This window comes from Myotis daubentonii, chromosome 8 (genome assembly GCF_963259705.1).
Source record: "Myotis daubentonii chromosome 8, mMyoDau2.1, whole genome shotgun sequence".
NCBI classification, from domain to species: Eukaryota; Metazoa; Chordata; class Mammalia; order Chiroptera; family Vespertilionidae; genus Myotis; species Myotis daubentonii.
Genome location: NC_081847.1, coordinates 90529443 through 90553644, shown reverse-complemented (window position 1 = coordinate 90553644; position 24202 = coordinate 90529443). Strand labels below are relative to the sequence as shown.

Sequence of the window (24202 nt, the reverse complement as noted above, 5' to 3'; positions counted from 1 at the left end):
TCACTCATCATTACTTCCCCCCACCCCACCACACACCATTTAAAAATTTTAAACTGTGATAAAATTTTAAAACCATAAAAGTCACCATTTTAACTATTTTAAAGTAGCATTTAGTCCATTGATAGTGTCATACAGTCACCACCACTAGCTAGCTCCAGAACACTTTCACCCTGTGTCCACACGCTGACCTGACAAGCTCAGGGAAGGCCTGTGTGGCAGCCTAGCAGACTCAGAGACCTAAAATAACCACAAAGGATGGTCTGAAATTAAACTTTAACTAAAAGCGGTTATGGTGGGCAGTTAGGTCCTAGGCCAGTATCTTCACTGACAAGATCAACTTTGATCCTTACTGAGCCCATTTGCCTTTTTGCCTCTAAGATAACAATCCTTTGAAGTGTCTGGGTAACTTGTAACTTCCCTTTTTCTGGAACCCCTGGGGCACAACCAAATGTTCTGGGCGCCAGGACAGATACTACAAATTCCTTCATTATCATGTTAATTGATCCTGCACCCACCTAAGTATGTGTCCATCATTTTACTTTTTATCCTATCACAGAGGTTCCCCCCCGCCCCCCATTTGCTTAATCCCACCTCCTTAAATCTGTCACCAATGAATTTCATGTATAAATACGGAGGATGTAACCCTGCCATTCTCCAGAGCACTATCTCAATTCCTTGAGGTTCTGCTTCCCGGCATATGTCGACAGTTTGGCTCAAATAAACTCACAAAAATTCTTTACAGGTTTCAATGGCTTTTTTACGTTAACAACCCCAAAGAAAACTCAGTGCCCAAAGTTACTCTCTTTCCAACTCCCCCTCGTCCCTGCCAACCACGGACCTGCTGGCCTCATGGATTCACCTATTCTGGAAGTTTTGTATAAACAGAATCATACAAGATGTCACCTCTTAGGTCCGGCTTCTTTCACTTAGCAAATATCAGTGTGCTGTTGCTTTAGAAAGCTGAATAATATCCCATTGTATAAATATGCCACACTTCCCTTATCTATTCAAAAGTTGGTGGACTTTTGAGGTATTTCCTTTGGGCTATTGTGAACAGTGCTGCTATGAACATTCATGTACAATTTTTGTTTAAACACCTATTCTCAATTTTATGGGACTATACCTAAGAGTAGAATTGCTGGGTCATATGCTAATTCTATGTGTAACTTTTTGTGGTTGTTGTTAATCCTCTCCCAAGGATATTTTCCATTGATTTTTAGGGAGAGTAGAAGAGAGAGGGAAAGACAGTGAGACACATCGAAGTGAGAGAAACACATTGGCTGGTTGCCTCCAGCATGAGTTGGCTTGGGGAGGAGCCTGCAACCAAGGTAGGTGCCCTTGACTGGAATTGAACCTGGGACACTTCAATCCGCAGGCCCATGCTCTATCCACTGAGGCAGGACCCCTACAACTTCTTTTTCTTAGGGCGGCCACACTTCCGGACACACCTGGGAAAAGTAAAACCTGTTGTCCGGAACTCTTATCACCCTCAAAATTGTCCCTGTTTAGATACTAAGTTCTATGATGGACTGTCCCTCTCTCTTCCACTCTCTCTAAAAATCAGTGGGTGAGGATTAACAGCAACAGAAAGAAGTTGTAGGAAATCACTTTAGCAACATCAGGAAATTGTTGCCCGCACACTGGTGATTGAGGTGCATGGCCTGGAGCCAGTTGTCTGGGATTGGATCCCACCACACACTGGTTGTGTGGCCTGGGACAAGTTACTCATCTCTCTCTCTGCTTAATTTCCGCGTCTCTCTATTGAGTAAAAATAGCACGTACTCATAATGCTGTTGCAAGACTTACATTGCATCGTTTATGTCAAGTGCTTCGAACAACCTGGCGCGTCATAAGCACTAGGTGTTTGAGAGCTGCTATTGTTAGAAGAGGAGCTATGAGGGAGGTTCAGGAAGCAGGAGGGAAGAACTTGGATTGATAGTGGATTATTTTCAGTGAATTGGTAGGAAGAACAGTTAAAAGGAGCTTTTGGTAATAATCTCATTAGCAAAAGAAATTGCATATGAGCCTTTCCTCACAGCGCTTGTTCATGGCTTTTTATTTTTTTAACGTTTTATTTGCAGTAAAAATATTGGTTAAAAATAGAGCCCTTAAAGGCTGCTCTCGTCTTGTATGCATGCTATAGGTCTCTAAGTGTGGTTCTCGGGTGACTAACACTAACAAGTTATGGGCAAGCTGTCACTAATTCCCCAATGGAGACTGAGATACATTTTGGAGAATTTTATATTTTTTACTCTAGGACCAACAGAGGAAAATGTCCCAGATTTCTTATATTGAGTACCACTCATATGTAGCATCTGAACATATCATAAGGATAGGGAAGGAGCAGGTGTGCATATACTGTAGTAAAATGCCATTCATGAAGATCGTGGAGCCAGAGTGGGTCCAAATCTTAGTTCCCTGTTAGCTTCAGTCATTAAGCTTTTGGATAGTGTATGAATTTTTGTTTTAGAGTTGCTTCCAGAGACTCAGGGAAGGCACACACAGGTGGGAGCAGGAGAGGGAGGAGGTACAATATTTTTTTCTTAATTGTTTTAAATTTATCTTTATTATTAAAAGTATTACAGATGTCCCCTTCCTTCCTAATATTTTAAATGATTAGCTTTTTAAAATGTTTTCTAATCATTACCTTAGGACATCTAAACTGAGGATAAATTTTTAAAAAATTTTTGATTGTTTTTAATATATTTTTTAACCCTCACCCGAGGATATTTTTCCATTGATTTTTAGAGAGAGTGAAAGAGTGAGGGAAAGACAGAGAGAAATATCAGTGTGAGAGAAACACATCGATTGGTTGCTTCTTGTACGCGCCCCAACCAGGGCCCAGGCCGGGGATGGAGCCTGCAAGCAGGTACGTGTCCTTGACCGGAAGTGAACCCAGAACCCTTCAGTCTGCAGGCTGATGCTCTATCCACTGAGCAAAACTGGCTAGAGCAGGATAAATTTTTTTTCCACAAGAATCTCACTTGTACATCTTTCATATAACTACCTCAAGTGTAGTTTAGATAATGTGTTGTTAGCTACCTTTAAAAAATTTTCCTAAGTATTTTCAAATATTGCAGGATCTTTTTGGGTTTACTTGTGTTCTTACTCTAATGGTCACAATTAAAAAAATTAATTTTTGTCCTCATTTTCTGATAATTGTATAACAGAACAAAAATCACTCCCAGGTTCTCAAGACTCAACTTTTCTGGATGAATAGCTTTACTCCTCACCTGAAGATATTTTTTTCTCATTGATTTTTAGAGAGAGTGGAAGGGAGAGGGAAAGACAGAGAGAAACACTGATGTGAGAGAGACACATCGATTGGTTGCCTCCCACATCCCCCTACCGCCCCACCCCAAAAGGGCCTGAGAGGAGCCTGCAACCAAGGTATGTGCCCTTGACCTCAATTGAACTCAGAGACCCTTCAGGCTGACGCTCTATCTATTGAGCCAAACTGGCGAACTTTAGGTCAAAGGTGTCCTTATTCTGGGAAATGACTCAGTCGTCATAAGCCTTAGTGATAGTGATTTGGTATAGCCCCAATCAGCTAGGATTACGACACATTTCCTATTACACAGAGCTTTGGAACACTGTCCCATGTAATGAGCACATGGAATTGTCAGGATGGTGCTGATAATGCGCTAACTGATAAGGCAGGCTTACTGTCAGCAATGTACAACCAACACCTGCTGATCTATAAACCTTAGCCATAGAGGCAGTATTCCCTGGATTAATTTTCATGGTCTTCTGAAAGCCTCGAAGCCAATATTAAGGTAACTATGAAGAAGGTAGTTGATGTCAGAAAAGATCTGAATACATTGCTCTCCTTGGAAGCTCTAATCATCCTAAGAAATTTATCTATTTTCTACTCTTAAAAATTACTTTCAAATATATTTTTATTGATTTCAGAGAGGAGGGACAGGGAGAGATAGAAACATCAATGATGAGAGAGAATCATTGATTAGCTGCCTTCTGCATGCCCCCTACTGGAGACTGAGCCCGCAACCCTGGGCATGGAATCGAACTGTGACCTCCAGTTTCATAGGTCAATGCTCAACCACTTAATGTCCCTCCAGTTGTGTCTTCTTTGGGCTGCTGCTGCCTTTGTGTTGTTCTTTCTCTTGGCTATATCTTCTGGGATCATTTACAATCCTATATAATAAAAGGGTAATATGCAAATTGACCCCTAATGGTGGAACGACCGTGAACAACCAGTCACTATGACACACACTGACCACCAGGAGGCAGACACTCAATGCAGGAGCTGCCCCCATGGTGGTCAGTGAGCTCCCACAGGGGGAGCTCCACTCAGCCACAAGCCAGGCTGACTACTGCTCCCGCCTCCTCGGCAGCACGAAGGATGCCCGACTGCGGCTTAAGCCATCAGTTGGACATCCCCCAAAGGCTCCCAGGCTGCCAGAGGGATGTCTCTGACTGCCATCTTAGGGCCAGGAGCAGGCCTAAGCTGGCATGTGGACATCCCCTGAGGGGTCCCAGACTGTGAGAGGGTACAGGCTGGGCTGAGAGACCCCCCTGATCGCACGAATTGTCACGCACCAGGCCTCTAGTAACAATATAAGAAGGAAAAGGGAAGGAGGGAAAAGCTACTAGTAAAGAGCGGTGGCTGGAGCGACAGAATGAGAGTGCTTTCTGGAGACCGTGCTCTGACCTGTGACAGTCATATGCCCTGTGAGATGCCCACTTACAGGCGGTCCACAGAAAGGACCCTCCATTCAATAGACAATTTAAACAAACCACTTTCTCCAGGTGTCCCCACCGTGCTTTCATCTCCCAGCTCGTAAACACATGCTCAAGCTGAGATCTGACCAGAACCTTTTGACTCCAGAGCCTAGGTGTTGAACCACTGCTGCCTGGCAGAGTCGATGAGAAATGAGAAGGAAATTGCTGTTGTCACTAAAGATGGTACAGTCACTGCTGGTTAGTCATAGGCATGGCGGTGGCATTCCAGAGAAGGAGAGAGATAAGCTCCAGGAACAGCTGAGTGGAGACGTGACCTTTGGCCATGCAATTCAGGGTCTCTTGGGTGATAAGTGAAGGAGATACAGTTTGTTTAAGCAAATGAGGACTTTATGGGCCTGAAATTCTGACCTTCGGGAGCAGGCTGGCCCCAGGAATGACAGGAATCAGAAATATGCCTGCCAATGCTCCCATTTCTGCCTCCTCCTGTGAGCTGGCTGTGTTCTATCAAACTGGCTCCCTTTCTGTGGCAGAGGATGTGGCGAGGTGGTGCCAGACTCAGGTTCTAGCAGCTCTGCCACAGGCAGGACATGGCATTCTGCCTCCAGCTGCACTTTGAAGCGTGTGGAGAAGGATTTGTGACCGCCATGGCTTAAGTTATGGGCCAACGTGGTGGTGGTGGTGGGGGGCAGGTTGGGGGGGGGGGGGTAAGGTGGTGCCATGGGCCCAGTGTGGCTCACGTGTGCACCCCTGTGGCCAAGGAGGGGGTGGCAACCTGGCTACAGGGAAATCACCATTCTATGCCATGCCTGCAATAAGTAACTGCTATTGGATTAACACACAAAAGATAAGATTGTATTTCTCAAGCAGGTCTGCTAGAAGCCAGATTCTATTCTTTAAGCGGTTGACGACTGACTATCCTCTTTTCTATTTGGAAAACAACAACTAAATGGGCAGTGGGGAGAGTCATGAGGGTAACTTCCGGCCACCTGTTCTTCTGCCCTGGTGATTAGAACGGCCCTTCCCACCGCCCATTCACCGGCTGTGTGATTCTGGGAAACTCCAGGTAAAGAGAAAGTAGTTAATGGCCCCCAAAAGTTGGTGATACTGAGGAATGTCCTAAATAGTTATTCTTTAGAGAGCTTTTTTCCAATTCATTAAAAGGAATGAAACACTGTTATTCTATTTAGCACTTGAATTTCTTATACTTAACCTCATGTTGTTCTTTCCATTTGATCTTAAAAACTGCATATGTTAAGATTTGTAAAAATGAAAAGGAATTGCTTAATTTAACATTGGAGATAATCTTATTAGACAGAGAATAAAAGCCTTAGCTACCATTCAAAAATTTAAAAGAAAACAGTAAAATGAAATACAAAAAAATAATTTCACATCGTTAAAATAATAATAATAAAGAAATAACTCCTGGCAGAGTACATGAATGAAACTCAGGGTGGGGATTACTTTGAGGAAACACATTTATTATTATGACATGTATGGGATGTTTGAAAGAACTTTGTGTTGGTGGGTTTGTTTTTTTATTGTATTTTATTCCACATTCAATGGAATTCACCCTTTTAACATAAAAAAATGTAAAAGATAGTTGAGAAAGAAAAGATATGTATAAAGAACTAAAAGAGCCGAAACTGGTTTGGCTCAGTGAATAGAGCGTCGGCCTGCGGACTGAAAGGTCCCAGGTTCCATCCTGGTCAAGGGCATGTACCTTGGTTGCGGGCACATCCCCAGTAGGAGATGTGCAGGAGGCAGCTGATCGATGTTTCTCTCTCATCAATGTTTCTAACTCTCTATCTCTCTCCCTTCCTCTCTGTAAAAAATCAATAAAATATATTTTTTAAAAAAAAGAACCAAAAGAATAAACAGTTGAATTTTGTAGGTTTTATTAGTCAATCATTGAAAAATTGAAAGGAATCTATCAAAAATTACCAGAGGTAATAAAATATTCAAATTGTATATATAAAATAAATATACAACATTCGTTATTTGTACATGTGAATGCTATATGCTAAAATATTCAATGATAATGAAAGATTTCCTTTTTTTGGTGTAAATATTGAATAACTGAGAATTACTCAGGGCACACAACATTTAAGAAAATTGTAAAATCCTAACATGAAAAAATAAAGGACAAGAATAAATGGATTGGTATGTAATAGTCACAGTCGACAATTTTAAATAAGGAAGAGATTTAATTCCTAACTAAGTATAATACACTAGAGGCCCAGTGCACAAAATTCATGCACTGGTAGGGTCCTTAGTGGGTGCTGGCCGCTGACCAGGTACTCCCTCCCTTCCCCTGGCCAACCCCGCCCCCTGGTCGAACTCCTGGACGACCTCTCAGTCGAGGGGACAATTTTTATACTATGCTTTTATTATATAGGATAGGTTTATGCATCACTGATGCATTATCAATGGAAGATATAACACAATACAAAATAGTACTTGACAACTTGATAATTCATTACCTAGAGGACTAAAGGACTCAATATGAATTTACAAATATGTAGATATTTACATAAAGTTGCTCTATCATATTTGGAACATTTTAGAAATGAAAACCAGAACATTATGGTACTGGGTTAAAAACGTAAACTGCCCAGGGGAGTCTGTTGTACTGTTCATATATTATGAAATTAATATATGACAGAACAGATGCATTGTGACAACTGAGGAGTAATTCTGCCCTCACCGTGCTTCTCTGCCTCCCGGCCTCCAGGTCTGAGCTACTTCTACGCACTTGGCTGTGTGGACTCAGGGCCTCCGGGCCTCTTTTCCCTATACGCACGCCTAAAGGTGCAGATCACGGTGCTGCCGCCCCTTGCGTCTGGCTGGGAGTGGTATTATCTCGGGTTTTGGATGCAGACTTTTAGTTGGGAGGCCCACGTTGTATGCTCCAGCCCAGCTTCATCACAGGGATATGCTGGGCATGGGACACTAACTCAGTCCTACCAAAATGGCACTTTCTTATTTGCTATTTCTTGTAGCAAGTTCCTGGGGAGCCCGGGGTAGAAGGGAAGGCGTGGAGGGATACAGCTGACAGAGGTGGGTCTGAGCATTCTTGCAGAGAGGAGAGTGGTGGCTGCAAAGGGTGTGGGTGGGGGGAATGGGGAGATTTTGGACAATGGATACAAACTTCCAGTGCTAAGATAAACAGGTCCTGGGGATGTACTGCACGGCATGGTCCTGTGGTGTACAATACCGTATTGTACACTTGAAAGTTGCTAGGAGAGTAGATGGAAATGTTCTCACCACACACACAAAGGTAATTATGGGAGGTGATGGTGATGAGGTGTTAACTAATGCTACTGTGCTAATCATTTCCCAATACATACGTGTATCGAGCCATCCTGTGTGTACCTCAACCTTATGCAATGTAACATGTCAATTATCCTATATAATAAAAGCCAAATATGCTAAGTGTCCGGTCGTCCAGTTGGCCGTTCAACCAATCAAAATGTAATATGCTAATGATATGCTAAGGCCGCTCAACTGCTTGCTATGATGTGCACTAACCACCAGGGGGCAGATGCTCAACACAGGAGTTGCCCCCTGGTGGTCAGTGCACTCCCACAGGGGGAGTGCCGCTCAGCCAGAAGCCTGGCTCACGCTGGCGAGTACAGCGACAGTGGCGGGAGCCTCTCCTGCTTTGCGGCAGCACTAAGGATGTCTGACTGCCAGCTTAGGCCCACTCCCCGTGGGAGCCGTCAATCGGACACCCCCCTGAGGGCTCCCGGATTACAAGAGGGTGCAGGCCAGGCTGAGGGAACCCCCCCCACCCAAGTGCACGAATTTTGTGCACCGGGCCTCCAGTATCTCAATAAAACAGGAAAAGAAAATTTTTTAAAGTGATAAGTAGTATTTTTCTGTCTTTTGCCTCCAACTGCTTTGGGGAACCTCCCACCACTCACACGCCTGCACTATGATCTGAGACTCTCCAGGGTTTTCGCCCATGAGCTCAGCCACACCCGGCATCCACACCCCTGTTTCCCTAGGACTATGACCAGTTCATGACGGCTTCCCAGAGGACAAATACCACACTCACGCATGCTCTGCAGGCCTCAGAAGTCCTCTTGGCCTCCAAGAAGCCTGGCACTGGTTGTGTTAACCAGTTCTGGATCTGATGGCTTCTCTGCAGGGTGCTTCCTCGGCCGATGCCTGGTGGCCATCAGTGACAGGCTCTTGGCGGGCCCATCCCACCCGCCACCTAGACTTCCTCCCTTACCTCTGATTCCACAGGTGAGGGCTTCCGAACGAAGCTCAGTCCCAGCGCACATTTCAGCTCCCATGGTGCACTTGTGTGATGGTCCTGCAGTGTAGCTTATGTGTCCAAGTTCACCGGGAAATCATGTTCAGTGTCCATTGCCAAAAGCAGTTACACAATTCATTTCATTCAGCCATCCATTCATTCAACAAATAGTTCCAAATGGAAAAGTGTTGGTTCTTAAAATGATAAGGCTCATCCCCTAGATCAATGGTTCTCAACCTTGGCTGCAAATGAAATCACCTGGGAATCTTTTAAAATCCTGATTTCTGGGCCTCATCCTCCGGAAATTCTGTTTCTTTGTTACTAATGTTGTGGCCCCACCCCATCACAAAGAAACAGAATTTCCGGAGGGTGAGGCCCAGAAATCAGGATTTTAAAAAGATTCCCAGGTGATTCTCATGTGCAGCCAAGGTTGAGAACCACTGCCCTAGATCAAGCATGTCAAACTCAAAGGCTAACACGGGCCAAATAAGCAAGGTTTAAGTGTGTGTGGCAGCAAAAGAACAAAAGCTTCAATTTTCATAGAAACGTAGGTTTATTTCGATAGAGACATGCTGAATACAAAGGGCTGAAATAAATGAGTCATCGCTAACATAAAATAATAGAACATTTTAATAAAAATTAATATTTTTTCTTGAACATGAACTTACCAGACACTGAATAACTGCACAAATTAATAAGCGTGCACGTCTTGCTTCCCCGTGGCCCACGCTGTACATTTCCCGGATTTATTATCACTCGTCCTTCAGGCATCCAACCCCTCCCATCAGCAGCGGCGGAGTCTGGCGGTGCCTCCGGCTGTGCCTCTGGCCCAGGGCCCCTGTGAACAGCCCGCAGTCCTCCCGCCCTGTTCCTCTGATGGCCGGCCTGCGGGGGAGGGCACCTCCGACCGCGGCAGAGGGCGCTTCTGGTCTGAGCTCAGTGCCACGGTGCTGGGCTCACGCCCCATGGAGGAAGCCTGCCCCAGCCCCGGGCTCCTGTGCCCGCAGGCGGCTTCCGCTGACCTGGTCTCCAGTTCGAATGCTGGAAACACAAAAGGAGGGGCACGGTCTTTCTAAATCCGGAGGTTGCATCACCGTGTTCTGAGCACATGGTCAGACGCCGGGCTTTCGGAGGCCGAGGCTCCTTCTCCTCTTTCCGACATTCCTAGCCGCCCCTCACCCACGCGCTTGGAAGCCTCTGCAAATCTCCCGGGGATTGATTGAACCGATCAGCACAATCCAAGGCACGGGAAAAGGTAACGATGGCTTCCAAAGAATTATTTTCTTAGAAAGAAGCTTTAACGGAGAGTCAGTATCTCCTTTTGGATCATTATTATTAGCAAGTCAAGCCTAAATACTATTTAGGATACATTTAAAAAGTATGTTTTTATTGATTTTAGAGAGAGAGGAAGGGAGAGGGAAGAGAAAGAAACATCATGTGAGAGAGAAACATCGTGGGCTGCCTCCCGCACGCCCTCTACTGGGAAAGCCGGGCTTGTGCCCTGACTTGGGGTCTACTTGGGGACCTTTTGGTGCGGGTTTTGAGCCACGCTGGCCAGGCAGAGTACGTTTTCACTTCTCTGTAAAACAGAACTGTGGCGTTTCCCCTGTGCTCAGAATGGCATTCCTCCTGCTTGACATGAGATGTTAGGAAGTGAGCAAAGCCCATTATACAAAATTTTAAATCTTCATGAAATCTGAACTAAGAGACCATAAACGTATAGCAAAAAGATAACACTTGTTTATAATCCAGAATGTATTTTCTTAGTTTATTCTATTTACTGTTGAAAAATTATAGTATTATAATTTGATATTTATGCAGACTTAGCTCAAGTTTCAAAGTAGTCATAGGCTTTGATTCTGACCGTGACTCTTGTCCAAGGCGTTGGGGCCCAGGGAGAGGGCCTTTGTGAGAGAGTGTGGGGAGCGTTCTGTACCATTTACTTCCCGGGGGACAATACTGGGCATTGGCTCAGGACTAATGTGGGGGAGGGGAGAGAAGAGTGGGTGTGATGTGAAGATTCGAGAAGGGGAAAGGGGGCCTGGCCACAGGCTTATTTATCATTTATCATTCATCCACTCAACAATATTATCGAGAACCGTCTGTGCGCCAGGCACTGTTCTAGGCTTGGGGATAGAGCGGGCAACAAAACAAAGTCCTGGCTTTCTTTGAGCCTCTGACAGTTTATAAAACCATTAGACAAACAGTAATTCTGGCAAATGTTAGGCAAAGTTTATATAAAAGAGAAGGACTGGGTGGCTACTCTATTTTGGGAAGGCTGGTTCCATGCCTTGAAGGTGACAAGCAAGTGGAAATCCGAGGACGTCACAGTGTTGAACGTGGAGGAACAGGGAGTACCTAGAAGCAGGGGTTCTCTAGGAGTATTTTCTAATGAGTTCTAAAATGAGCACTCCGGGGAAGGCCCTGGTGGGTGGCTCAGTTGGTTAGAGCGCCATCCCGATACACCAAGGTTGTGGGTTCGATCCCTGGTCAGGACACATACAAGAGTCAACCAGTGGATGCATAAGTCCGTGGATCCACAAATCAATGTCTCTAACATCAATTCACAAAGGAAGCACGGAAAGCTAAAACCCTACTCTTGGAAACTTCCGCACCATTCCCATCTGCGCAATATTTTCCTTCTCTGACTGTCCTTCTGGTACTTTCTGTGGAGTGCTCCCCGCATTCTGCTCGTACTGTCTCATAGAGCATTTGATGCACTCATTTCTTTCTTTTTAAAAAATATTTAAAATTAATTTTTAGATAGAGAGGAAGGGAGAGGGAGAGAGAGAGAGAAACATCAATGATGAGAGAGAAACATCATCGATCCGCTGCCTCCTGCACACCCCCTACTGGGGATTGAGCCTGAAACCCGGGCATGTGCCCTGACTGGGAATCGAACCCATGATCTCTTGGTTTCTGGGTCAATGCTCAACCGCTGGGCCACGCACTAATTTCTTGTTCTTTTCTGTAAGTTCCTGAGGACAGCTTGGTGTCTCCATGTTTTGGTTCTGTCTGTGCCTGGCAACGCCTCAGGGCATGGAGCCAGTGCTGAATAAATGCAAGCCCAAGGAATACACCAGACAGAAAGGCAGGATTGTGTCTGGTGGATCTCTAATCTCCCGGAGTGCCCAGCAGTGAGAGGGACAGAGTCAGTGCTGGATGAAGGTTGCCAATTGCAAGTTCTTGGATGAAAGCACCTGAAATCTTGGCTCAGATGCCACCGGCCCATGAGCCTTCGCTCCAAGGGCAGACTGAGAAGATGAGCGGAGCCTAGGCTAGAGGGAGACTGAGTCAACAGTCCGGTGGTTAGTGAATTCTTGAAGAGGCCAACGTTGGGCCTTCGGGTTGGGTGAAGGGGGAGGGTAAGGAGAGACGTGGGGAGTTTGGGGTTGATGTATTGGACACCAAGTATTTGTGAAAAATGTCAAATGATGTTTCTTGAGGATAAGAAAGTGTTTCCAATAACAGGCAAGCACACGCTGACGCAGGAAAATGATGACACCGTAATGGTGCTAGTTCGGCTGTTTCCTCGCTAATATTACATCACCGAGTCATGCAAGCGTGGCGAGGAGGGGGAACAAAAATAAGTTATCAACGCACTATTAACTCAGCGGGCGCTTGGCTATTAATAAGACACTGATGCCTCCTCTCACGCTCTTACCTCCGGCGGCATATGCAAAACGGCCTTTTTAGTATACTCCTGTGGGGGCCTGGTGCTACAGGCTTGTTCAAATGGTCAAAGATACCCTGTTTAAGAAACAGGAAACACTTCCATTGCCCATTAGCAACATGAGAGCAGGATCTCATTACCCATTAGCTGGTCTCCGTGCGATCTGTAACTCTCTTTAGATTGCGTTTTGCAGGATCTCATGATCTTTGCCACATCGTCAGCTGCCAACGTAGGTGCGGCGTCTTCGCTCATCAGCTGGGTGCTATTAGCCAGGATGACGCCCCGTGCGGAAATCTTCTAAGAGTGGTTCTCAACCTGGGCTGCACATTAGAATCACCTGGGAATCTTTTTAAAATCCAATGAGTTAAATTTCCTTCTATTTTTGTTCATCTCTGCCTGTCTTCTCTACCTCTCAGACAGAAAATTAGACTTGTGCTCTCTTAGAACTTTTTTTAAAAATGGTGTGTTTTTTTTTAAATTGATTTTTAGAGAGAGAAGACGGGAGAGGGATAGAGATATAAAAACATCGATGAGAGAGAAACATCACTGATGATTGCTCTGCTGCCTCCTGCACGCCCCCTACTGGGGATCGAGCCCATAACCCAGGCATGTGCCCTGACCAGGAACCAAACAGTGACCTTCTAGTTCAGCGGTTCTCAACCCTTTGGGGGTCGAACGACCCTTTCACAGGGGTCGCCTAAGACCATCGGAAAACACATATATAATTACATATTGTTTTTGTGGGCCTCCGGAATGAGGCCCAGGAATCAGGATTTTTAAAAGATTCCCAGGTGATTCTAACGTGCAGCCAAGGTTGAGAACCACTGGTCTATGGCGATCTTCCCCTGGGACCTCCCCTAAATCCCCGGCCCTTACCACCCTCAGGAGGGAGGCCCGGTGCCCTCTCCCTCCCCCAGCACCCCTTGCCCCTCCCCCTCCCCCTCCCCCTCCCCACTGACCACACAGCTGGTGCCCTTCCCCGCCTACAGCACAGGTACCTAAACACTGCTTTCCGCACACATGTATCTTCTTTTCAAAAAATACTTCTTAAAAAAGAGTTTATTTTCAAAAGCAGAATTTAAATGCTTAATTTGCTTAAAGTCCAATCCAACAACTTAACTATTTGTGGAACATGGCCAGGAAGGGACAGGCTGAGGGCAGGGGAGGAGCAGGACTAAGGTGAAGAAGACAGCGGAGCTGGCAGTCTAGTGGGAGGAAAATGAGAGCCTTGGGCCCCAACTCATCTTCTGGGGGAGAAAGGCCCTTCAGGGCGCTAAGGGGAGACACGCCTGCTGGTTCAAACACGCCTGAGGACAGGCAGGCGGGGCAGCATGCGGCCGAGACAGGAGAGCGAGGAGAAGGCTGCTCTTGCAACTGTAGAAACTTCCTTACACACACACACACACACTCACACACACACACACTCACACACACACACACTCACACACACACTCACACACACACACACTCACACACACACTCACTCACACACACACTCACACACACACACTCACACACACACTCACACACACACACTCACACACACACACACACACTCACACACACTCACACACACACTCACACACACACACACTCACACACACACTCACTCACACACACACACTCACACACACACACACACACACTCACACACACTCACACACACACTCACACACACACACTCACACACACACTCACTCACACACACACACTCACACACACACTCACACACACACTCACTCACACACACACACTCACACACACACACACACACTCACACACACTCACACACACACTCACACACACACACACACACTCACACACACTCACACACACACTCACACACACACACTCACACACACACTCACACACACACTCACACTCACACACACACTCACTCACACACACACACTCACACACACACTCATACACACACATACACACACAAACACACACACTCACACACACACACACACACAAATTGATTTCAGAGAGGAAAGGAGAGGGAGAGAGAGAAACATCAATGATGAGAGAGAAGTATTGATGGGCTGCCTCTTGCACGCCCCCTACTGGGGATCAAGCCTGTAACCTGGGCATGTGCCCTGATAGGGAATCGAACTGTGACCTCGTTCCTGGTTCACGGGTTGACACTCAACCACTGAGCCACACCGGCTGGGCGAAACTTCATTTCTCTTCTTCTTCTTCTTCTTCTTCTTCTTCTTCTTCTTCTTCTTCTTCTTCTTCTTCTTTTTTTTTTTTTTTTAAAAAATATCTCATTGATCTTTTTACAAAGAGGAAGGGAGAGGGATAGAGAGTTAGAAACATCAATCAGCTGCCTCCTGCACACTCCCCACTGGGGATGTGCCCGCAACCAAGGTACATGCCCTTGACCGAAATCAAACCCGGGACCCTTGAGTCCGCAGGCCGACGCTCTATCCACTGAGCCAGACTGGTTAGGCTTCATTTCTCTTCTACAACCTTCTCTCCTTTCTTTCCTTTTGACTCAAACTGGCCTCCCCAGGCCCTCCTCTTCTGCCTCCTTCTCCCTTGCGGGCCACTCCCTTAATCACGGAGCCCACAGGACAGTGAGCTTCTGATCGGCATCAGATACTCTCAGGAACAAATCCTGGGTCTGTTGACCCAGAGACACAGTTTGGGTCAAATTAGAGATTGTGTCTAGGCCTCCGTCATGTTCTAGCTCCAGGCCCAGGGCAGCATAGGAACCACACACAGGGATGCCGTGGCGGATGTCAGGACCAGATGCAGGGATCGACTCCCCCTGCCCTAGTGCCAACTGGGCAGCAGAGACCATGACCCTAAGCCCCTGGGTCACCATGATTAATGATCTCCCTGCAGACCCGCCCCCCGGAGGCCATGGGAAGCAGGTCTCTGGGCACTAGCTCACCATTCTCTGGGCGTGGGCCACTTCCTAAAAATAAACCCTTGCCGTCTGTGCTGCCAACTCCTGTTCGTGTCTTACTGTGCGCTGATTTGCAAACGGACCCGTTGGTCCAATAACACTAACACAGAAGCAGAGAAAGGCACTTGTTGAATTAAAATCCACCAACCAACCAACCCAGGCACTCAACCACCCATGAAACAACCACAGCTGCTACCCACCATGCACTGCCAGCTCCTGGCTGTGGGGGTGCTGTGGGGGCGCTGTGGGGAGTAAGGACGCCTGGGCCCAGCTCCTGATTCCAAGTGGCATCTGCAGGCCCTGTCTTTCCTTCCAGGGACAAGGCCCACCCCTGGGCTCCTCATCTTGCTGTGTCACATGACAGACAAAGACAAGGAAGTGCCTTCCCTCCTCCTGCTGCTTCTCTTTGCTTTTCCTTTGGGCTCAACTCTCCCCTTTTACATGTTTGAAAGCCAGGTTCTTGCTTCCTGAAGGCAGTTCTATTGTTTTCAATATGCTCCCAAGGTCACCAGGCTGTCATAGACACGGCCCTAACATTTCCCAATACCTAAGCCACGTCATAGTCATAGCTAGGCTTGCTTGCAGGACCTGAAAAGGATTCCAGGTGGTGAGTGCAAAACCCAAGATGCAGTGAGGCATCGTGTGTAAACGGAGTGTGTGCAAAGGGGCATGTACAAAAGGAGCCTGTGCAAAAGGAGCGTGTGCAAAAGGGGCGTGTGCAAAAGGGGCGTGTGCAAAGGGGCAGAGTGCAGCAGCAGCAGCAGCAGGACGATGCTCGCCTAGAGAAAGCGGAAGGCTCCCTCCCATTGGGGAGAAGGGCCCTGAGAGCATGTGCTCCCGTCTCCGTTCCTGGATCAAAGGATAACGTTTCTGCGCTGCCTTCCCCAATGGGTCAAAGTTGAAGAGAGACGTGAATCGTCCTAGACAGAGAGGTGGGTGTGCCGGTTCACACCGGCCCTTACAGAAGACACCACCCTCCTTATGTTTCCCGGGACGCCTGTCTGCCTTCCATCTGTGGCAGCGGTTCTCAACCCTTTACAGGGGTCGCCTAAGACCATCCTGCATATCAGATATTTACATGACGATTCATCACAGTGGCAACATTACAGTGATGAAGTAGCCACGAAAATAACTTTATGGTTGGGTCACAACATGAGGAACTGTGTTTAAAGGGCCAGAAGGTTAAGAACCGCTGATCTATGGGGTTGTGGTGATCAGGGGTCATGTAAAGACATTTTAGGCTGCAGGAGGTAGAATAGGGAAAAACACATTAAAAACTGCATATTTGCCTGGCGCGGAGGCTTAAGAAATCGGCTTCTTTATTACTTTTGCTCTCGGTTAGGCTGTGGGTGACTGTTTATACCATCATATCACTCTTGTCAGCATCCAGAGATGCCATCGAAAGGTCCTCACTGAGAAGCTCCAACCCAGCCCGGAGTGTGTGCGTGTTGTTCGCGCTTGTAGGCATTTCCTTCAGTGTGGACGCTCGTTGCTGCTGGTTGTGTCCTTTGTGGTCTCGTGACTAGTTCTGGCCCGGCCATAAGTGCAACTTCCAGAAGCCCACACAAAACTGACCAACAGTGGGTGGGCAGTCGAACAAGAGCCTGGGGGTTCCTTGGCGCGCGCAGTGGGTGGCCTGGTCCTGGCTGGGGCTGCCTGGGGAGCGTCCCTGACCTCTGGATGAACTCTGTCAGCCCATTCATTCCTCAGCCTCTACTTCAGCCTGCCAGCCACCCCACCCGCTCCTCCTGTCCACTGGCTCCTCCCGTCCACCAGCTCTTCCTGTCCACAGGCTCCTCCCGTCCACTGGGCTCCTCCCGTCCACTGGGCTCCTCCCATCCACGGGTTCCTCCTGTGCACTGGGCTCCTCCTGCCCACACACTGCTCTCCGTGGGACAGACATCAATTAGTGAAACACGACTCTCTTCCCCCAGGTGCTCCGAGACTGGTCCCCTTCATTGTTTTTCTGTGTAAAGAACGTTTGCTTTAAATGGCTCTTCATACCTACTTATGATAACAAGCTGAGGCTCATTTCTTTTGTCACTGCATCTGATACTGACTTGACATACCTCTCCCCGCCCCTTCTCCACAGATGAGCGGAGGAAGGGTGTGGAGATGAGAGAAGGCGTCGCTGTTTCAGCATCCCACATGCCAATCGTGTCAGCACGAGGGCAAGCGTAAGGAGCAGGGGCTGCTGCTTCTGGAACAGGGCAGAGCCAACAATACGAGTCATGTTTGTCTGCTTCTTGCCCTGTTTGCCTGAGACCAGCTACACAGCTTGCAGGGCTCAGTACGGAATGAAAATGGGGAGCCCCTTGTTCAAAGAGTCATGTCAGGGCCCAGCTGGTGTGGCTCAGTGGTTGAGCGTCGACCTATGAACCAGGAGGTCACGGTTCGATTCCTGGTCAGGGCACATGCCTGGGTTGCGGGCTCCATCCCCAGTGAGGGGCGTGCAGGAGGCAGCGGATCGATGTTTCTCTTTTTCGATTTTCTGTCTCTCCCTCTCCCATCTTCTCTCTGAAATCAATAAAAACCTTTTTTTAAAGGCCAGAGTCTATGTGTTTTTTATCCTCCCCACGTCTAAGCGTTCTTCCTGCTTGGCAGCCAGGAAAAATGCTTGTGGGTGTGGGATCCGAGTGACGGCCGAGAGGACAGAGCCACAGGTGCTGCCCGGCTGAGTTCCCCTTTCCTTCCACGCGGGAACGGTCCAGCTGAGATTCCGCCTGGAGCATCATCGTTTGCAATAAAGTTCACATCCTCTCGTTTCTTCAGAACACTAGCCTAGCAGTCATCTTTTAAAAAATGTATTTCTTAAAATTCATTTCAGAGAGAAAGGGAGAGGGAGAGGGAGATAGAAACATCAATGATAAGAGAGAATCAGTGATTGGATGCTTCCTTCATGCCCCCTCCTGGGGATGGAGCCCGCAACCCGGGCATGTATCCTGACCAGGAACCGCGACCTCCTGGCTCATAGGTCAATGCTCAACCACCGAGTCACACCGGTCGACATAATATTAACCTTTTATTTCCCCTTCCCATGTTGCATTAACAAGTAATTACAGCTGTGGGGAAACATATAATAGAAATAATGATTATAGAAAAACCCAAAAATGTTGCCTGACTAACGCTGGGGTAGTCATTAGCTGGTTGGCAAAGCCTGACACCATGTGGCCATACTTAGTACTACAGCTGCTTCTCCACCAATGGGGCCCAGTGTGTAAATTTCCTCGGGGCTCCCCTGGCTACAGCGGGGTGAAAGGCGTGTGCCCGGTGTGTGAATTTCTTACAGTTTTTAAATCTTATCCTGTGTCACTTACATCTCCAGAGTCACCCCTTTTGGTCAGAAAGCAGGAGACATGCCCAGGGCCTCCGTTTTATGAGCAGAAAGCAGGGGAGGCGAGTCTTGATTTGCAGCCAGCACTGCCCAGGGAGCAGCAGTGCAAGGTCATCTCCGGCTCCTTTTAAACGTGATTTGACTGATGCTCAGAGAGCGGAAGGGAGAGGGAGAGGGAGCTAGACACATCGATGAGAGCGGGACATTGTCGGTCAGCTGCCTCCTGCATGGCCCCTCCTGGGGATCAGCCCACAACCCAGGCATGTGCTCTGCCCAGGCGTCGAACAATGACCCCTTGGTTCCTGTGTCAACACTCAACTGCTGGTTGGCCGTATAGGCGGAAGGCCACCTCAGCACAGAAGAGAGACACCCCGTCAGCGAGGGGTGCTATTGGTCAATTCTCACCTGTGTGAGCTAGATACGCAAGAAGGGGCTGAGGGGGGGAAGGGGCTGAAGGGAAATTTCAGTCCGTGAAATAAGAATTTACCCAGGACGCATCACTCTTTTCAATGATCTGGCTTTCTCTAACCTCAGGCATGGAGGGTCCCAAACATCCTCGATTCTAATCCAACTTCTAAACTCAAATTCACTTTGCAGGGTCCCGTTTGGGGGAGTCATACGTCCTAGCGTACACGGGGTGAGAGCTCCCAGGACCGTGAGGCTGATCCTGGGACATTTCAGACAACCTCGTGGACCCTATAGCTTCTTCCAGCGCGTGTCCCTGAACCCGGGACAGGGCCACCTACAGTTTAGCCACAGGCTTTACCCCCGGGAAACAGGACAGAGGGTCGAGGCTTCGGTACTAAGATGGGGTGAATGACTTGGGGTGCCCTGTCCGGGGAAAAGAGAACAGCACGACTTCCTGGTGTGGAGCTGGGGAGGTCAGAACATCTGATCTCATTGTCCGCCCATCCTCCCCTAGTGAACCTCACTCCAACGGCTCGATAGAAAAACAAACAAACAAACAAACCGACAGAAATTTGGGGCATAAATGTCGGGGAGCTACTTGATGCTAGCTGGAGCACAATAAAAGCGCTTAACCAACCTCCACTTGCTAACTTTTCTGGAGCACGTACAGGTGTTACAGGTGCCAGATGCCATAGCCCACTACATGCCCAGGCCTTGCTCCAGCACCCTCCACTATTTCTGCTCGATATAAAGGTGTAACGTGAAGCATAGAGGTCTGAGAAGCAAAAAGCCAGCGCTGTGGATGTGTACTCTCTTTGTCCTGTGCAAGCATGGACTCTCTTTTTTGAAGCTCTCCAGGTCATCTGTCTGTGTCCGGTTCTAACTCCCGATCACACAGGCATTGCATTCTGTGTGGGTGCCGTCGGGGTATTTGAATGCCGTGGGTCTCAGCTCTTGTTCAGACAGAACGGGCTCGCAGCATTAAGACTCCCTTCAGACAAGTTCCCTTCTCCTTTATTTATTTATTTATTTATTTATTTAAAAAATAATCATATTATTATTTTTAAATATATTGTTATTGATTTCAGAGAGGAAAGGGGCGGTAGAGAGAGTTAGAAAACATCAATGATGAGAGAGAATCACTGATCGGCTGCCTCCTGCAGGCCCCACACTGGGGATCGAGCCAGCAACCCTGGCATGTGCCCTTGATCAGAACCGAACCCGGGACCCTTCTGTCCACAGGCTGACGCTTTATCCACTGAGCCACTCCAGCGAGGGCAAGTTCCCTTCTCCTTAATGAGGATGGGGAAGAGCAGTTCTAGAAAACCACAGAACCTCTAGGTCTGACTCCCTGAGGAACAATCGCAGGAAAGCAACTTTTAAAATTTCTTTATTTATAGACATTTCAGAACCATTGAAATTGACAATGAATTTTTCCAGACATAACGTCCCCTGTTTCTCTTGAGGTACACAGTGGGCCCATCAGGTAATGCTCTGGACCGCAATGCGACTGGGCCCTGGATGTCCACAGGCCCCGGTTTCCACGCCAAGAAATTCTGTGAGAAGAACAAGCCATTTCCATGTAAGTTAAAAAAAAATTCCCCAATTTTTGAGTTCAGTCTTTTAGGCTGGGCTTAAACAGTATTTTCAATGGAGCGTCACGTGAAGGTGGGAGAGGAGGCGGGTAGCTGAGAAGTGATCCGAGCCCCCCTCCAGGAGATTGTAAACCAAGGAAATCTGTCATCGATAAGCTCATACAAAAATCATAGCCTAAACGTGAGACAGCAGCACAATCACAGAAGACGGTTCTCTGGTTTTAACTGAGACGGCGCTTGCCTCTGGGTCCTGGCTTTCACAGGAGACAAGTTGTAAGACACCACGCTTTAAAGACGAAGCGATGTGATCCGACAGGAAGCGGCCATCGGAAGTCACAATCCCACAGCCCCACAGGGCGAAAGTCCTGCTTCCCATCGAGGGAATTCTGGGCCTCTCCCTCCTCTTGCCCAGCAGCCGATGCGTGTACAGGACTAGAGAAATAGTGGGGATCCATTCGATGAACTGAGTCTCTGCGAGTCTCTGGGTCCAACATGGGGATGAGGTTTCCCGGGGGAGGATGCGGACATCGTCTTGGAGCAGCTCCGAGAGTCTTCGGACAGCTGCTCTGTTCCCCCGTTTGTTCTCTGAAATGTTCACCTTCTATCTGGAGGCCTGACTGGCGAGCGGTGACGAGTGTTGGGGAGAAGGGCCCTCTCTACCGCATGAACCCCCATCTCCCGTGGGACGTGCAGGGGCCTGGGATGGCAGTGAAGGCTGCTTATGGCTGTGCCTGGGAACAGCCCTAACATTTCCCATCCGATTGCTGTGGTATTTCTCCACGAGACAAGAATAAACACTGCCGTGTCCTCGAATGGGCAACTTGTGGCGACTTCATATGCTTACACGGCACATGGGGGTGAGAGCACACATGTGACTTGCACAGTTCACCAGGCTGAGCAGCCCAACCCGGGGGACAGGGCTGCAGGCCTCTGCAGGCCTCTGCCGGCTGCGGAGTCGGGCTGCGAGGTGGGGGTCCGCCCTCCCTCCCTCCCTCCCTCCCTTCCTCCGGGAGCCGGCCCCACCTTTGACACTTTAGCTGCGTGGGCTGGTTTATTGCTGACTACCTCTCCGAGGGCGGGATGATTTTGGCTGGGAATGTCAGGACCCAACGAAGGGTCCTGTTTTGACCGACACTTTCCCCCAGGCGCCTGGCCACCGCCCTGTCTGCAGGGAGCGGCCGGGCGCGCTCTGCCTCCACCAGGAGGGTTGGGAGCAGCTCTACTGGTGGGACCATCCCGACTGTCACTCGTCGTTACAAAAAGCACAGCCCAGGAGGGTGAGCTGTCCTGCTGCGTGTGGTGACCTCGGGCTCTGCCTGCTCTGCGAGGCCACGGCCGCCTCTGGACAAGAGCTCGGTGCAGGGACAATTCCCTGCATTCGGGGCTTTGGAGAGGCCAGAAAAGGTCTTTACGGCGATTAAAACAACTCCAGATCCATAGGAGAAAGTGTGCCCGTGGGAGCCGAGTACAGGCGGCCGCCGGCCCATCCCGGGCGCTCACTGTCCTGGGTGCTGGTCTCCCCCTCCCATCGAGGCTGCAGCTCTGCCCCCTGCGGGTTCTCCAAGGACAGCACACACTGTACGCTCCGTCCAACCACTGCCCAGGGGGTTTCATGCCCCCCAGCCCCACAGACACAGCCTAGCCACTGCCATCTCCATGCAAATCCCTTTCTGCAGCGTGGAGTCAGCTCCGGCCTGGCACACGACAGATGCTCAGGACGCTGTGATCCCATAAAACAGAAACCCCAGGCCACAGCCCTGCCCTTGGGTCTCTGTACGGCCAGCCACACACACTCAGCGTCCACGCGCCAAGACAAAAACAGAAACTATTTTCTGTAACGTTTTTGCAAAAAAAAAAAAAAAAAAAAAAGCTTAAAGGAGGCAGTTGTTTATGCAGGGCAATCTTCACAGGGAACCCAAACCCACCCTCTTCCTCGCCCTGCACGTGAGGATTGTGTCCACGGGCCACGTGTTTGCAAACAGATTGGCATGAATTCGCCGAGAAAACACGCCCCTCTCCATGGTGCCCCGTCGGCTTCCCTGTAAAGGGAAGATTCTAGCCCAGCTGTAGGCAAACTACGGCCCGCGGGCCGGATCCGGCCTGTTTGAAATGAATAAAACTAAAAAAAAAAAAAGACCGTACCCTTTTATGTCATGATGTTTACTTTGAATTTATATTAGTTCACACAAACACTCCATCCATGCTTTTGTTCCGGCCCTCCGGTCCAGTTTAAGAACCCAATGTGGCCCTCGAGTCAAAAAGTTTGCCCACCCCTGTCTAGAGGCTGGCGCTCCTGAGGGGGCTGCCTGCAGACAGAGGGATGCTTTCCGACCAGGGAAGACCCGGCAGGGCCCCACCCCCCTCCTATCCTGGGGGAGCCGTACTGGAAACTTCTACGTGGACTGTTATTTTTATTTTTTTAAAAATATATTTTATTGATTTTTTACAGAGGAAGGGAGAGGGATAGAGAGCTAGAAACATCGATGAGAGAGAAACATCGATCAGCTGCCTCCTGCACACGCCCTACTGGGGATGTGCCCACAACCAAGATACATGCCCTTGACCGGAATCGAACCTGGGACCCTTCAGTCCGCAGGCCGACGCTCTATCCACTGAGCCAAACCGGTTAGGGCTGGACTGTTATTTTTAAAGGGCATGTAAAATGGAAACCATAAGATAGATGAAAAGTATCTTGATTGCCAAGAAATAAAGCCATGTGCACAGGTCTGCAGAAGGAGAGGGGTGGGTCTTGCCTTCACTAATTTGTTTTAGTGGCAGGAGGAGGGAACAGCCAGATCGCCTCAGCCATGGGCTGTGAGTGCCTCCGGAACCCGGGACACACCCCAGGGCTACGCGGCGACGCTCGCCTGGGAGCAGAAGGTTTGCTAAGACACATGCTCCTGCAGAAAGCCGAACGTGAAGGGGAGGCCGATAGGGTTTGGAATATTTAATCACATTTGGCAACATTTGACAGAATCATGTTCTGACATTCTTGGGATAAAAGCAGAGTAATGATGTGTTTTCTTTGGAAGAGAGGAGTGAAGAGGTGTAGGAACTAAACAGGGACTCTCATCAATACTTTTAAAAACTATGCAACAGACGTAGCCCCAAGTCACGGCAGGTGGTGCGTCTGACGTCCGAGGAATGCCCTGCAGACCCCCCTTTCAGAGATCAGGGGGGAGGCCCTCAACCCGGAGAAGAATGGTCGTGTCCCTAGACGTCAGCACGGGAGGATTAGGCGCAAAACCCAGCCCCCCAGCCCCCCACCTGCAGGCTTCACGTCCCACAGAACTCCCAGCACAGGCTC

At 48.6% G+C, this 24202-nt stretch overlaps 1 protein-coding gene across 1 annotated transcript in view; it reads left to right on the top strand.

Annotated features, from left to right (window-relative positions):
* MEP1B (meprin A subunit beta) overlaps nt 1–24202 on the top strand; it is a 495370-nt gene that overhangs the window by 33177 nt on the left and 437991 nt on the right. The window lies entirely within an intron of this gene.